The following is a 9873-nucleotide window of genomic DNA, read 5'->3' as shown; positions in this document are numbered from 1 at the left end:
CTGGACCCTTCGCTTCCATCGAATACTTTTCAAAGGGTCAGTAATACAATCTTAAAGGGCTGTGACAGTAATGAGCACTGCGGATGTGCGGTCCACAGGTCAGGGATTTAACTGACTACACTGACGATACCAGTAAACTCTGGCCAATCTCTGCAATATTTAGCTGGACATTGAGCTGCAGTGGCTGGGCCTCAACCTGTGTTAAGCTGATAAGATGTGCCATTCAACAATGAGGAGTATTGGTACCCGCTTCTTCCACCCAAAGTTGATAGTCTAACGGAGGACAGTACCTATGGGAAACCTTTCAGTGAGTTACTCATATTGGCAACAGAACATTTATTGTTCATTGCAGAATTGACTTCCATCTCAACTGTCATCCTTGCTGTGTAGAAAAACAACGGATCACTCGCCATCCCCCTCCTTTCTCCTTGAGGCCAAGTATATGGGAGTGATTAAAGTCAGGCAGGGTCCCGCCATCACTTCTGGCTTGCTTTGTGGTAACACGTTGCAGATTCCTCCCCCCCAAAAGGCTTTCATTATGGCAGCCTCCTCCAAAACCACATGAGACAAAAACAGGAGGGTGGCTGTGCTCCCAAGTTGCAACTAAACACTAAAACAAAAGAGCGAGTCAGTGGGAATCGGGCTCCACCCATGCTCCTTGGGAGGAAGGGGAGGTGAGGGTGGCTGTCATGAGGTAAATCTGCTGTGAAATCCTGCATGAGATGACGTTGGCTGATTCCCTAACGTGACGATAACGAGGTTGATGGCCACAGAGCATGACCCCTCAGCATGCCTGGAGAATGATACCCCCGGGCTCTGCAGGGTCATCAGACTTCCATCTAAACGCTCCTTTAAGACAACATCTGAAATATCTTGAAATAAAGGAGACCTCAAAGCAATTAAATGTCCATAAAGACTCGGGCCGAGAACCTAGCTGATGCACAGTGACTGGCGGCGGTTAAGGTTAGTGTGGCGTCTGTTGAGTTGCCTGCAGTGCCATCAACTTAAAAAGGCCCAGCATGGTGACAACCCATAACTCAGCAGTCAATATTGGCAGTCAATAGGTGAAAATGTTATATATTTGTCATTGAAAAAAGATCATTCTATTCAAATAACTTTTGTTGCAGCACATTCCATGTTAGGAATAATATAATAGCTTTAGATATATTGGGGTAACGGCCCATCTAAATCCAACTAACCCTATAGTATTTATACATTGATTCGTTGATTTGTGGACTTAATGTAATCTTTTAAGTTTACAAAATCTGGACATTGTACTTAGTCAAATGTAGCAAATGGCCTTAAGTTAAATAATGATTTAGTATGAGTTTCAACCTTTCTCTCCTACAAAATTGCTCTGCTCACCTCCCCTGGCCATGTTTCCTCATCAGAGAGGTGCGGAACTTCCTATAATCACGAACCCTAACCCATCCCCATACTGTGAAGGTTTTGTGTTTTCATTAGGCCCAACACAGCTGGCCTGCAGTCCAATGCAAACAAATCTTGTGGGAATAATAGAAATGGATGCATTTGGTAGAATTGTAACTAGCCATGTTCCCTGGCAGAGTACCAATGAGTAAACTTGGGACATATTTTTACTACTAACATGTCACTGTCAAAATAAATCAGTGGCCTCTGTTTTTAGAATAGACTCATAGTCTTTATTTTTACTTTTGAACTTGGATGCCTCCTGATAGTTTCCAAACAAGGTATTTATCATCAGACTACTGGCATTGTTTCCACGACTGTGAGCCTTTGTTGTGGAGGTCTCTGTGTCTCTGTCTTTTTTAGATGAAACTTTGATGCACTTTTGGAGTGCAGGGGCCTCCCAGAGCTGGGATGATGTGCCTGGCCACACACACACATCCTCGAATGCCCCCCGCTCTACAGCTGTGTCCCACTGCCTGCTTAAAAAGACCCCCCTTGTCTGCAACACACACGCACACTTTGATTTGCTGTTTCCTACACAGTCGCTTGTCCGTCCTGGGCCGCCTGGGTCTCAGGTGAGTCTCAGCACTGACAGCCCCTCCTCAAGGCATTCAACAACTCCTGTCATCTCCAACCCCCTCTCGGTGTCTTTATGCCCCTTCCATCCCTCCCCACATCAAATACTTGTTCTAAATTAAAACAAAGGCTATAATGCACAGGCTTGTTGAACTCCTTTGGTAATAGATCAGTGTTTATTCAATGGAGTTGGAAAAGATTATGCTTTTGTTATGTTTTCTAAAGACAAAATACAGATTGTAGTTTGTGGTGATAAAAGTAGTGAAAAAAAGTAATGTTTTTTTTCAAAATGACAACAAAAATATTTTATATTCATACTTGTTGTTGTGCTGTACTGTATTATTGACGTATATACAGGTAGGAAGAATATTCTGGGGTCTAAAGGAAGGCAGGAAAGTCTGAAGGAAATTTGCATCACCAGGTCTGCCGTCAGACAGTGTCAGACGCCCGTCCTTCTCCCCAATGTGTGTCTGGCCGGGGGGCAGTGGGGGCATGAGAGGGGGGTTGCCCTGAGGGCAGAGGAACCTGGAACATTAAGTCTTGCCATGCTGGGTCAACACAGGCCTGAACCTTGAGCATGTTTGGCAGATCGTCTTGGGGGGGGGGGGTGATAAGAGGGAAGGAAGCTGTCAGAGGGACATGAGTCCTGCTTTGTAGGGTTAGGGTTAGTGTCTATACCAAGATAGGGTTAGGGTATTGGTATCTATACCAAGATACCAATGCAGTGCCTGAAAATGGCATTTGATGCATGTGAGCAGGTTATACTCTTTGGGTAGTCTGCTCGGGAGGAGCACCAGGAGCTGGGGAGAGGGGAGCACTAGGAGCTGGGGAGAGGGGAGTACCAGGAGCTGGGGAGAGGGGAGTACCAGGAGCACCAGGAGCTGGGGAAAGGGGAGCACCAGGAGCTGGGGAGAGGGGAGCACCAGGAGCTGGGGAGAGGGAAGCACCAGGAGCTGGGGAGAGGGGAGCACCAGGAGCACCAGGAGCACCAGGAGCACCAGGAGCTGGGGAGAGGGGAGTACCAGGAGCTGGGGAGAGGGGAGTACCAGGAGCACCAGGAGCTGGGGAAAGGGGAGCACCAGGAGCTGGGGAGAGGGGAGCACCAGGAGCTGGGGAGAGGGGAGTACCAGGAGCTGGGGAGAGGGGAGTACCAGGAGCACCAGGAGCTGGGGAAAGGGGAGCACCAGGAGCTGGGGAGAGGGGAGCACCAGGAGCTAGGGAGAGGGAAGCACCAGGAGCTGGGGAGAGGGGAGCACCAGGAGCTGGGGAGAGGGGAGCACCAGGAGCACCAGGAGCACCAGGAGCTGGGGAGAGGGGAGCACCAGGAGCTGGGGAGAGGGGAGCACCAGGAGCTGGGGAGCAGCAGGAGCACCAGGAGCTGGGGAGCAGCAGGAGCACCAGGAGCTGGGGAAAGGGGAGCACCAGGAGCTGGGGAAAGGGGAGCACCAAGAGCTGGGGAAAGGGGAGCACCAGGAGCTGGGGAATGGGGAGCACCAGGAGCTGGGGAGAGGGGAGCACCAGGAGCTGGGGAGAGGGGAGCACCAGGAGCTGGGGAGAGGGGAGCACCAGGAGCACCAGGAGCTGGGGAGAGGGAAGCACCAGGAGCACCAGGAGCTGGGGAGCACCAGGAGCACCAGGAGCTGGGGAAAGGGGAGCACCAGGAGCTGGGGAAAGGGGAGCACCAGGAGCTGGGAGAAGGGAGCACCAGGAGCACCAGGAGCCAAACCATTGATGCTTTTCCCCCCTTTTTCCCTCTTTTCTTTCTGTGCCTGTACACAGGCCTTGCTGTGTTTTTGGCAGTCAGAACTGACCAGCAAGTGCCTCTGTGCCAATTTTTGTGAAAACTGGCACATATGGCAGCTGAAGTGCCATATGCCATACAGAATATTTTTTGGCTGTTTCTTCCATTTGTATAATCGCTGGATCCTGTATAAAAGTGGCTCATTATTAATTTAGTCCTCCATTTTTTTCTCTGCGACAAAACCCAATTTATTTATTTTTTTGTTGCACTCCAGAAGACTCGTTTAATGTCTGTGTGAAGGTGTAAATTAATTTGAAGTGCACTGTAGGAATTAGCAACTAGCAACCTGGGAAAGATCACCATGTGATGTTACCCGACAAGCAGAAGACAGAGGGAGGCTCCAGGTTATAGATACTGTAGCTTCTCTATCACTACCCTCTTCTCTCTCTCTCCACCCTTCTCACCTTCTCCCTCTCCTCTCTCTCTCCCCTTCCCCTTCCATACATTCTCTCTCCCCCTCCATTCCCTCTCTCCCTCCCCTCCCTCTCCCTCTCCCCCTCTCCCTCCCCTCTCTGTCACCCTATCTGCCCCCCCCTCTCTCCCTGTCAGTCTTCCAGAAAGCCTTATAAGGGTTTAATATGGGAACATGGGAAAATACTTTTGCCCTTGTAAATCAAAAAATATAGGATTGTTAACTTTATTTATGTATCTGTTTGTCTGTATAGCATTATATTATTCAATTGTTTTATTGATTGCACATGTGTCTGAAAGCACAAACATACCTTTGGGACTAAATCTAAATATCTGTTATGTTACGACACACATACATAACCCCACCCCCCCCACGACACACACATAGACACAGCATTATTCAAGAGCTACAGTCTCTCTCTTTCCTCTCCCTTCATTGGAAAAAGACCCGTCTTTTGTCTACAACCCTTCGGACAGTGAACCTGTCCACAGTGACACGTGTGGCCCACTGCTGATATCTGGACTATCATTCATTTGACCATCCTTTACTATTGTCACTGCCTGACACAGACCCCCAGTGGCCGACAGTACCATACAATAAAATACATGAATACATGAATACACAAATACATGAATACACTAAAATACATTAATACACTAAAATACATCAATACACTAAAATTCATTTATACACAAAAATACATCAATACAATAAAATACATTAATACACAAAACCTACATTAATACAAGAGGTTTGTTAACTGAGTAAAACAAAATTGTACGGAACTGTCCAAGTATTGTTAGTAATATTAATGTATCTGCTTCCATTGGTAACAGTGTGTTATATTGGGCTGTAAACCTGCCAGAGGAAAACAGAAAGGTTGGCCTGCAGGCTCCCAGCTGGTCTACCTCCTATCCAGAGTATGTTTATGTAGCTCAACATGTTCATCCCCATAGTAGACATGCTAAGCCACTTGTAAACAGTAATCAAACCAGTTGTGGATTTGAAAGTAGACCATGCCTCTCCACTGTGGACTAATCCCTATTGTAATTATGACAGGATAGGACGCTTTCCCTTAATCTCAGATGAAAATCTATACAACACAGAGTACAACACTAATGGTCAATTGTTGTGTAATTGGATGCGGACACTGAATTCAACACCAGTATAGACCATACACATTATTGACAAGCCAGACAAAAAATATTCAAAAAATGTATGGAAGAAAATAGCATGGTATTAAATGAGAACACATTTTAATAATATAGTATTTTCAAAATCTATATATTACATGAATCAATTTGGATTTTTCTTCAACATTTTGTTAATTTATACATAAATAAATTGTTGCTATTGTTGCCATAACATGGTACTTGCACCTATACAAAATGGACCTCACATGGAACAATTAGCCTTCATGCAGAGGTCCTTATGTGACAGGACAAAAAGAGAGCAAAAGAGTGCCTGTGTGCGTGCAATTTTCAGTTTGTGCACATGCTCCTTGTGAGTGTCTGTGTGTGTTTGTGTGTGTCTGTGTGTGAACACAGAGGAGCCAGACGGTGATCTTAAAACAAGCATTTAGGGGGGGACGGGCCCCCCCCTTTAAAACAATGAGAAGAGGGGGGGCTCGTCCTGTCCTGGCCAGACCCCTTGCCTACCACCATAGGCCCTGTTCAGAGCCAAGCAGATGGCTACTGATTGGGCTTTGTGGCTGTAATTCAGGGTACTGTATGGAGAAAGGGCCTTCTTATGCCTGGCTGAACTTGACTGGAGGAGATTTACAACTAAGAGGAAATAAATCTTTTTATGTTTCAGCTCTGGAGAAGAAAAATGAATCTGCATCATAAACAGTAAGCAAATGTATAGAAAATTACTGAATTATTTAAGTAATCAACAACATTCTATAGAATAATGAGTTTGTAGCAATGTAATATTTTAAGTTAAGTTGTTTCACTGACATTTTTATGAGTGTATATTAAAAACAAATATGAGACAATTCATAATGTGTTTAATTGTATGTAAACTAATCATGTTTTAGTTATCATGTCTCTGACAGAAAACAATATTGTACCATTCTGAAAAAGATTTGAATACAAAATAAATGGGCTGGTTCATTTATACATTGGATTAATTTAGCAGACACTTCTATGCAAAGCAATACAAATAGTGCATTTACAAAGTACAGCAGATCAGGCATCAGAAGGGCAGAGTTCTACAGCTTTCAGAGTTCTACAGCTTTCAGAGTTCTACAGCTTTCAGAGTTCTACAGCTTTCAGAGTTCTACAGCTTTTCAGTGGTCAGAGTCGAGGAACAGCCTGTATTTACTCGCCACATCAACTACCAGGCACGGTGAACAAGCCGCCACGATCAACAGAAGTGCAAAAGAAAACCCTAGTCTCTCATGCGGTCCCTCTTTGGAGCCTTAAATTAGGACTGTATTGGGTGATGTACCAATACCACTTTATTAATTGTGATACCATTAAATAACCTAAAGATTAAATTAATGAATAACAATACATATTGTACTTACAGGGCCATTTAATACACCCCTCCAACTGACTGGGAATGGTTTGCACTAAAAACATAAAGGACATACATAACACCATAATTTGCCTAAACAATACCATTCATATCCAGTCTTCTGGTAAGAGCCCCAGGGGTCACAAGCCAGCAGCATTCATATGGATAGTCCATAGAAATACATGACAGTATGTTTCATCAATTATGCAGATTGATGCTTTTGCGTTTATTTACTTGCTTGTCAGATGGGATTTTTGATGCTATGTGAACAGGCAAAAACTGCAGAACAGGAGAGCAGTATTCTCACACAGGTGTAAACGTAAGCCAGGCTGTCTTTTTTTCTGTAAAACGGACTTGCAACATTGGGAACACTAGGCCTAGCCTCATGCATATTTTACATACACATGGCACTTTAGAGATAAATATACAGCTATGATTACTACGTTTTTATCATTGTAAAACGACACGGTTGAACTTATGAGACCTGGGGGTGTGTAGTTCCAGACCCGTGTGTGTGAGGTGTAGTTGTGCCTATACACAGGTACACTGCTTACGCCCACCTCCAAGGAAAGGGATTTACCAGACAGTATACTCAGTAGGTAGGCCTACCCACCTCTGATAAGATGAATTGCCGTAGCCGATAGCTTAACTACTTAAATAACTAGACAGTCTCAATCTAATTAAAGCTACTGTAGCCACCAACCCTGGTTCAAATAACGTTATTTGCCCAGTGACTCATTGTGTGTAAATTGATTGTTGAACGCGGAGAGCCATGAATTTCACATCGCCCTCCATGAATAGTCTCAGCAGCGCACTCTTTCGCCGATGTTTTTGTTTTATTTTTTATATGAGGACACGTCAATACAAACTAGCCAGAAACACTTGGGCTATTCAATTTGCTATTTTCCAGTGATTCATTGTGTGTCCATTTTTTTACCATGTACTTTCCATTGTCCTATCACAAATGCACTCTTTCGCCCCTGTTTGAAAACCAGCTTTAGATTTGTATAATTTATGCATTGGGGTATAGGCATGAGTATCTGCGTTTGGACGCAGTCATACACAAATTGGCGGACGGGGTTGGGAAAGTCGGCGGGGGGGGGGGGGGGGGGGGGCGTTGACTAGGGGTCACAGTACGTACCAATATACCACAACGGTACTAATCCTACCAGTGTTGTTCCAGATAATGCTATTTTCATGGTTAATTTATATGGAGTCCAGGTCATGATAGACCTATTGTGAATTTGAGAACAGAACAACATTTTATGGCCTTTTCTTCAACTGTTTGCAAGACAAACTGTCACGTTTATGGATGATGCTGCCACTTTTATCCCAGGATGACATTTAGAAGATGAACACATGAAACTATTTATGACAAAGTCACAGTGCTGGAATTATCGTACAAACGCTTAACTGTCAAAGTGCAAAAAGGAATGATATATCAAAGGATGACAATAAACTCGACAAAATAAGACCAGTGTCTTAAACCACAAGCCCTAGGTTAGACTTAAGGATGTCAGTTAATTTTATATCTAAGTAGCCTCCAACTTTTGCCTAATTAAGATCAAAAATACACATAATTTCCTTTGAGATTGTCAAAGTCAATTTTAAATATATATTTGAGTTTATGAAAACGGATTTGTCAGTTTTTGTTAGATGTTTCTGCTATTTTTCTACAGACGGTTAATTGAAAACAACTGTTCGTTGAATGAAAATTATACATGGGCACCACCTAAATGAACATGCTAAAAGATGCTCAAAAACAAATCGCAGTGTAATTTGCATCTTAGAGTTGTTGTCAATTGTGTGCCTATACCTTGTAAAATATTTTGATCTACGGAAAACGGTGGAGCAGCGCCTGTCTATGGTAATGTGGATGCATTCTTCTCGGTGTCGCCGGTAGGTGAATGAGGATGCCCGAGCAGGCAGGTGTCCATTGCCTGCTGCGCGCGTCTCTTGTGGGCAGAAATGACAGTAACCGCTGTGATAACACTTCCAAGAGGCCTACCGGTAAGGGAGGATCAACACGATTTCACTTGTTAGCTCAGGGTACACCTTCTCAATAAGAAGAACGTTTGATTGCATTATTTTAAGCTCAATAAACTAGGTTAGTATACTTAGGAGTTGACAGATACGCTACCTTTTATTTTCAAAGGGAATGCATAGTGTATAGCCTAATTTAGGTGATTTACCATCGGTCATTTAGCTGGCATGTAGGTAGACTACTCCTGATGAACAGGCTATGACAGCAATCCAAACAAATGTACCAATAACAATAGCCTACTATATTACTATGCAGCCTACTAGGCCTGCTACGATAAATTATATCTGATAATGATAAAAACGAAATGGGTGGCCTACGCCCTACAAATAATAAATAAATAAAAATACATATAGAAACTAGCTCAAATTTAGATTGCAAAAAAGGCATAATTGTCCTTTGGATGTTTTACTCGTAACCGGAAACTATGCAGGATAGGTTACTCTCCAAGGGGACTTACTTGCTCTATGTCTATAAATCGCATCCAATGACAGTCGGACAGTGAAGAGTTAAAGGGAGGAGACGGAGAGTGACACGCCTCATTGGGCAGATTATGTGCTGCAAACAAAAAGTGTGTGTCTGTGTGCCAGTGAGCCAGTGCATCGCGCCCCATCTGCACGCTTCTTTCTCCCCTCACTGCGACGGGCGATACACTGTCACTTTCTCCACAAGGAAATGTACTAACGTGGCGGACAGAGGAGGACGCATCTCTCACGACTTTTGGCGACAAATTTATATCAGGCATCACTTTGTGGATTATTATCCCTTATCATCAAAAAAGGTGCGTAACCTCAAACCCCTTTTTCAATTGCATAGACTTCCATTAACTGGGATTTGTTAAGCGCCGAGAGACGGTGCAAACCCACCGCGATAGAGAACCACCCTGCACTGAAAGGGACTTGCTGTAGGAGGATAGACGATGCACAGATATCGCAGATGTTTGAGCCCGCAGACAAGCGACAATTCAAGCTTAGCATTAATTTATAACACGCGTAAACAGACAATTGCGCGGAATACGAAAAAAACACACGCGGTTGATGAATTGTGAATGGGTTTGCCATATCTATTTTATGGATGCGCATAAATTCAGTATTT

The sequence above is a fragment of the Hypomesus transpacificus genome, unplaced genomic scaffold (genome assembly GCF_021917145.1).
Source record: "Hypomesus transpacificus isolate Combined female unplaced genomic scaffold, fHypTra1 scaffold_42, whole genome shotgun sequence".
NCBI lineage: Eukaryota > Metazoa > Chordata > Actinopteri > Osmeriformes > Osmeridae > Hypomesus > Hypomesus transpacificus.
Note: the sequence above shows the minus strand (reverse complement) of the source record.